The sequence below is a fragment of the Limulus polyphemus genome, unplaced genomic scaffold, assembly GCF_000517525.1.
Source record: "Limulus polyphemus unplaced genomic scaffold, Limulus_polyphemus-2.1.2 Scaffold81, whole genome shotgun sequence".
Taxonomy (NCBI): domain Eukaryota; kingdom Metazoa; phylum Arthropoda; class Merostomata; order Xiphosura; family Limulidae; genus Limulus; species Limulus polyphemus.
In genome coordinates, this window is record NW_013665691.1 from 309,235 (window position 1) to 316,898 (window position 7,664).

At 33.1% G+C, this 7,664-nt stretch overlaps 1 long non-coding RNA gene across 1 annotated transcript in view; it reads right to left on the reverse strand.

Moving 5' to 3' along the window:
- Window positions 1-18: 18 nt before the first annotated feature.
- LOC106467553 overlaps window positions 19-7,664 on the reverse strand; it is a 20,284-nt gene continuing 12,638 nt past the window's right edge. The window contains exon 3 of the long non-coding RNA XR_001291340.2: window positions 19-1,998. This is a non-coding gene — a long non-coding RNA (uncharacterized LOC106467553). The remainder of the gene's footprint in view (window positions 1,999-7,664) is intronic.

Genomic DNA, 7,664 nt, shown 5'->3' on the forward strand with positions numbered 1-7,664 from the left:
CGTATGCCGTCTCCAGCCATTATTAGTCTCAAAGTGGGTTCCTCGTCACCGAATTTGAATACTTTTATTCTATGTGATCCTGATGCTTATTTGTTGTTTACTTTGTAGAAGTAGGAGGTAATCCAGTGAAGCCACACACTCCCTTCTACCTTCTTACTTTCTCAGTCACACGATAACGCACATTCTCTACTACTCCCTTATCTTTTCGGTCACACGATAACAACTATTACCTCTTGTCTTCCCATTTTTTCAGTCACACGATAACACCTACTCCCTACTACCCCCTTAATTTCTTAGTTACAATATAACACTGTTTCCTACAACCTACTTATTTTTCTCAGTCACAGTATCATCCTATACTTTGGTAATTTAGTATTGTGCATAACAATTAGAAGTGTATGGTCCAAAAATAAACATATGTATATATGTAGAGGAAAACTGGTCATTAAATAACGGTTAAAAATGAGAAACAAAAGATAAGAAAAACTTTTATTATACGTACTATTTAGGACGTATATTAGTTTTCTCATTATAATGTTCAAAACTAAACTTTACGACAATGGAGCCTATTTGTTGATGAGGTTATGAAACAGGTAGATTACTAAGCCACCATTTACCAGTCATTACTTTATTTGGAACATGAAACAGCTAACCATGTTCTATGTATGAACGTAAAACTTGTAGAGAAGGCCCTGCCAGGTATTAAAATAATCGATATACAACATCTGTTCGCTTAGACCAAGTGGTGAGCGTGCCGAAAAGCACGTGATGCACATGAACTACAAGCTATAGTGTGGATGTGCAAATATCTCACCATGATATAAAGTAATACATGGTATTTTGTATGCAGCTATAAATTCTATTTTTTTTCAGTCACAAACAAATTTCACGATTATGATAAATGATTACAGCAATACTTCTACAAAGGATTGAGTATGTTATTACAATTTTGAACATGCAAATCAGCAGGTTACGTGACAACCACAGCCATTATAAAGTCGCGATGGAACGACATGTATCAGAACTACATTTTGAAATTGTTTGGCCTTACATAAGTAGTTTCTTGTTAATGAAAAAAATAATCGCTTTTAGAATGGATATTCAAATACTCATTTCGGATGCAAAATATTCATACATTCAGATCATACAGATAGATGCAGATCGGAGGTTTAGAATTTACAATAGAATATCAATATCAAGAATACAATAGAATATTAGAATATCCTTTGTGCTTAAATCCATTAGAAAACAAAGGAATACGGATCAACTTGGTGCATCAAGACCATCCAGAAAGAGACCTGCAACAAGTTATACTTGAGTCGTGGTAAAAAAATGTAGAATCTTGTAACAGGTATGAATCCACGGGCAGAAAGGCCAGTGACAAAAGATGTTCATGTGACCAAGACAACAGTATTAAATACAATCAAGAAGAATCTCTGTCTGGAAAAGTGAAACAAGTCACTTGTGCAAGCTGTTTCCATGATGTATCCGTTCAACTGTCATAGACTTGATGAAAGTGAAAATAAAACGAGCATTCAAGTAATTTCAAACAAAGACATATGGATCAAGTCACCAAATTCAGCGTCTATGGATTTCTGTGGGGTCGGACTGTTGAAATGGGCGCTGGAAAAACCGTGGTCCTCGTACACAGATTATCTATGGAGAACATGAAGTGAGAGTTGTGTGCTTTTGACAGGACAGATGAAGCGTTTTGCAATGGAAACAGCGATGCATGTCTATTGTCAAGATGCATAACCATCAGACAGTGCTCGACCGGACGCGTCATCATGGACAGCAACGACTTGATAAGGCTTCAAAGTTGTTTTGATATAACATACTCAACCTCTGTGTGTTAAAATAGTCTAAAATAACCTAACTCTATACATTTTTTAAACAGTTCACTACGTACACAACGTCTGATTTTTGATACAATGAATAGAAGGCAAAGCCTATTGTTCCAAGACATGCAGCCCCAAGAATGGTCACCAGAGGAAGGATCTGTTATAAGAAATAAAAACATATTCATTTTAGTTTCTTATGATCAAATTTTGATTTTTAATTATTGAAAAAGTTTCAAAAAGCGTAAAACTAGTAAACTATACAAGAATTACATTATTCAAGTTTACTATTTGAATAAAATATAATCCATGTTCAAAAACTGGTTGTTTTGTTTGTTTGTAGTTAAGCACAAAGCTATACAATGAGCTTTCTGTGCTGTGCTTACTACGGGTATCGAAACCCGATTTTTAGAGCGATAAGCTTTTAGAGTTTCCGTGTGTTATTGAGACGAGGGGGGCATTTAAGAACGAAACTCCGTTGAGAAAAAACAAACTAGCAGTTTCTTAGTATTTTATCCCCCAATGACACACGGTTAGTATAAAGGCTTGTTACTCTTAAAACCTGATACTTATGATGAGCACAACACAGATTGTTTAGCTTTGTGCCTAATGACAAATAAACAAGAAAAACTCTTAAGGAAAATCATGCAATAGTTTAATTCTTAGTCATTGTTTGTAAAATTTCAGCATAAGGGTACATTAATTCGTGAGAAATAGCTTAGCTTATCATTGGTCATGTCAAAATGCAGTGCAGGGGACAACATGATTAAGTATGCAACGCAATTACAAACGTATTATGTTGGTCCTTTGTTTTCACAATAATACCGCCAAGAAATTAATCTTCTATTATGTTTATGTTTGGTTGCTGTTTAGTAAAAAGCTACACAATAGGCTATCTGTGTTTAGTATCGAACCCAAATTGTTAGTGCTTTAAGACCTTAGACTTGCCGATGACTTATCGGGGTCTTCTGTTATTGAGGAAAGTTCTTATTTGTGCTTCATATGTTATTAAATACTAGAAAAACTAATAAAAACGTTTTCACCAAATTGCAAAATTCTTAACTAACAATTATCTACTATCAGGTAGCGCCAGATTCAACATACAAAGATCTAGTTTCATAGAGATACTTAAACCGCGAGTTCGTTAGGAACAATGCCCATCATTAAAAATACCTTTCAAGGTTGAGTTAATGTCGATCCAATCTTCCTTTTCTTAAATTTTTCTTAGTTGAACGAATGAACCTTACTGATTAATAAATAAAATTTGGAGTGATTAAAGTTTTTCATTTATCATTTATTTTCCAAACATTATTTAGAAAATAGTGGTTATATGTTTTGAAACTAAACTGTATTTGTTACCATTAAAACAAGAACAATACATCAACTCTATGTGGCAGTGTTTAGTCTAGGCTGTAGTTCCCCTACCCCTCTAATGTGACAAACTAGCTTTACAAGGCTTCTTTCATTATACTGAAAATTGGTTGTTTGTTTGTAAGTAAGCACAAAGCTACATAATGGGCCACCTGTGCTCTGCCCACCTCGGGTATCGAAAACCGGATTCGAGCGTTGTAAGTCTGCAGACATCCCGCTGTGCCACTGGGAGGGGGGGCTATACTGAAAATAACCTGCTCTTATCATGTACTGTAACATACAATAGTTGTTATCTCATTTCCATGGTTACAATTTATAAATTCCTCTATGAACGTGTACATTAGATAAAGACATTACACGTGCTGTCTGTGACAAGAGTTTTTTTTACAGATAACGCAAAGCAATAACTGTTTTTATTTTTCTCAACTTCGTTAAATGTGTTAAGCGTAAAAGTTAAAAATTAATTTGTCTGTAATACTTCCCTTTATAAAATGAGAAATTATTATATATTTACTTTTCGTTGCTGCTAAATAGATTTCGTTCTAATGAAACGTTTTTACACGAAACTAATATATTTCCTGATAAGGCGTAAACAAAACATACTGTTCTGTAAACAAAGAGATCCTGTAAGGTGTTTACTTTACACATAATTGGGAACCAACTACAGCCTTAAGGCACAAAATATAGTTTTCTTCACCATACAGTGCTCTTTAATTCTGTTTAGTGACGTGTAAAATCGGTGATTTATATCAGTATATCATAAAAGGTATTATATTCCATTATTTGGGGCTTTAACAAAAATAAGACTACTGAAATGTCAGAAATAATACTGCTATATCATATAATGTAAACATGAGGCCAAATCCGAGTATAACTAAGCCATCGAAGTTTGAGGTATTATGTATCCGCTGCCCAACTTTCATTATTCTACATCAACTATTTACTGAAATATGATGCAACGCAGTATATACGCCACGACAAAAGTGGCGTAATTTTCAGTCGGTAGTATATTATAATTGGATTTATGCCGTAAGCATTTTATGGTTCCACTCCTAAAAGATGACAGAAAATGCAATTATCAATATATATGGCACCGCCTAAAACTGTGATAAAATGGAATTTATAACACTAGAGCTAATGTTTCTCCATACCATATATATCAGTTTAGCACTGAGCTCTCCGCGAGTGTCGGCCTAACGTATATTTTTATATATCTTGAACTACATACTGATGTACAGACGCAATGGAAATCCAGTACCATATTTAAGAGACCGCATGACAGGAATATTTTATTCTCACGCTGAATAACACAAGTAAACAGTTTGCTCTTGATGAAGAAGGATCTACTTTTCGAAAGCGCTCGAGTTATAGGGTTTCGTATTTCTGTCTTTAACTGCATTTATTAACGTGCATGTTTTTCTAACATTAATATGACGAATAATAAATGCATCAGCTATATGATTTAAATGTAATAGTGAACCGTTACTGCTCTGCAGTAAAAAAAAAAACGGCAAGATATTTTTCAGGAACTTAGAAGAAAGTTTCGTATTTTAAAGGAAAATATTTAAAAGAGCTTTATTAATAAATGAGAACATTTTCTACAATATTATAGAAATTTATTGAAACAATCCGTATTTTAATAAGATTCCTTAGATTGTTTTTCGATAAGAAAAAGTGTCTGGAAATGTGCTGCCAGTATCTTTTTTTGTACGGTGCATATACTAGAAATTTATTGAAACAATCCATATTTTAATAAGATTCCTTAGATTGTTTTTCGATAAGAAAAAGTGTCTGGAATAGTGCTGCCAGTATCTTTTTTTGTACGGTGCATATACTAAAAATTTATTGAAACAATCCATATTTTCATAAGATTCCTTAGATTGTTTTTCGATAAGGCTTTATAAAAAGTGTCTGGAAATGTGCTGCCAGTATCTTTTTTTTTGTACGGTGCATATACAAGATGTTTGCAATATAATTTTGTTTATATATGGGTTCCCGAAGCCTGTATATGATTTAAAAAGACAGTTTAGACTAGAAGCCACCGATGTATACAATTATAGTAACAAGAAATATGTAAGCACAAGAGCTAATGCTGAGTTAACACGGCTTAATGCCCCTCAGTGAACTGTGGCTGTTTCTATTTGTAGAGCAGGGATATTGGACACGTCAATCAAGACTTTCGCTCGAAGTTCATATGTTTGTAAGTAGCTACATATTTTATATACACGGTTTGGCATAATTACCGCCATTATCAATTTTTACTCTAGATTTAGTACTACCCGAGACCATAATCCCAGGAATTGACGTCATGAAAAGGCTAGATGGCTGCATTCGAGACCAGAGATTTTTGAATCATGAAATTATTTTTGAAATCAGCTGAAGAATAGCGAATGTTTAGAGTTATTTGATATTTTACTATAAAACTTAATTAGCTCCATTACTGTAATGTTCTATATGGTAACTGGAAATCGTCTGCTATTTTGTTTTAGGATTTTCTCGAGAGGGGAGGAAAACACACCGAAATAGATAACATTTCCATTTTTTACGTAGTTTTGGCTTTGAATTTAAAGATGCAAGTACTTAATTAGTTAAATGAATCAGTTACTACCTTGAAAAAACAGAGTATGCAATGAGCATCCAATGAGGTAATTAGGGACTTAATAACAAAAAAAAAAAGAAAATAAAGGAGGAAGGGGAACATTATTTAACATTGTTGTTTATATAGTTTTTGCTCCCTTAACGAGTATCATTAGGTATTATTAAATATATAGGAGCATATATCATGTTCAGAAAACGTAGGAATATCAGCTGGGATTAGTTTCAGCCCAATAACTATAGGTGTACAAAACAATATGTGTGTGTACAAGAATGGCTAAATAATACGAATTACATGAGTCACAATTAAGAATAAATCATTACTCAAACATTCTTATGACCTGAACAAATAGCTATTTACCTATCGTCCAAGTTTACTGTTAGATACCAGAACTTTTCTACCTGAGTTTTTTCGTCTTGTTTGGATGTGCTTCCTCTATTCTAAAAGTGACATCAATGAAAGAGCTATCCGCCTTCGATTATCATCTCCAACACTGCAATAAGTTTGTTATCGTGGCTGATTTGTGTCTTTATTAAGAACTTTGAATATTCTAGCCAGTTTTTAGTCATATTTTACGGAAATAATTAGAAAAACTATTTCTTAGAAGTGAGCTGGTATCTATCGTTTTAAGCTTCTGGTCAGTGACATTTCTATCCTGTATGGTCCTATCCCTTTGACTTTAATATGAACCTTAGTTTAGATAGAGACCGACTGACCTGCATGCACTGATGTTATGCGGTGAGACAGTATTGAGTATATATATATACATTTCTGAATTTGATAACTTAAGAATGACCAAACCTAATATTATAAATTTAGGCGCGATCATTCAACTGTTAAATTGAAGATCGACCTTCCATTTCAGATATAAATAATTCGTTTCTGTATTATGATATAATTTTCCAATGAATATCAATCAATAATCCTCTAAATTACAGATATAAAGTTAACTAAGACTAATTCTGTAAAGGCCCTTAAAACTCTGCGGTTATTCTGTTCGTACACAAGAGAGATTTCAGTAAGAAACCAGACATACTGACTACAACTCTAAAACTCTGCAGTTCATGTACTATAAGGTAGGCGATGAACCTTAGATGCAACTTTTGGTCAGAAACATCACAGTTTGTTTAGACCTTTGCCACTCCTTCACGTATATACCTTACAGTACCAACAACGCAGAGTTAACTAAACAGATATCGTAACGTAATAATCAGCATTTTGATTTCAACATTACTTTTGTTAATTTTGAAACCTTACAGTACCAACAACGCAGACTTAACTAAACAGATATCATAACGTAATAATCATCATTTTGATTTCAACATTACTTTTGTTAATTTTGAAACCTTACAGTACCAACAACGCAGACTAAACAGATATCATAACGTAATAATCATCATTTTGATTTCAACATTACTTTTGTTAATTTTGAAACCTTACAGTACCAACAACGCAGACTTCATAACGTAATAATCATCATTTTGATTTCAACATTACTTTTGTTAATTTTGAAACCTTACAGTACCAACAACGCAGACTTAACTAAACAGATATCATAACGTAATAATCAGCATTTTGATTTCAACACTACTTTTGTTAATTTTGAAAATACATTTATTCAGTAAAACGGTAAAAAAGTAAAAAGGCACTGTTCGCTGATCTTTACCTTCAAACACTTCCAATAAATCCGTTTTAGAAAGATGTTAAAAACAAAGCTGTACTGGAATACACAGGATGACATATGTCTTATCAAAAACAGAATTGTATGTCGTTAACCAATACAACTTATTTTATTTTTAATAGCCGTTACTGTCAATTTCTTTAATTTCAAATTCCAAATAATTAATTTGTTTGTTTGT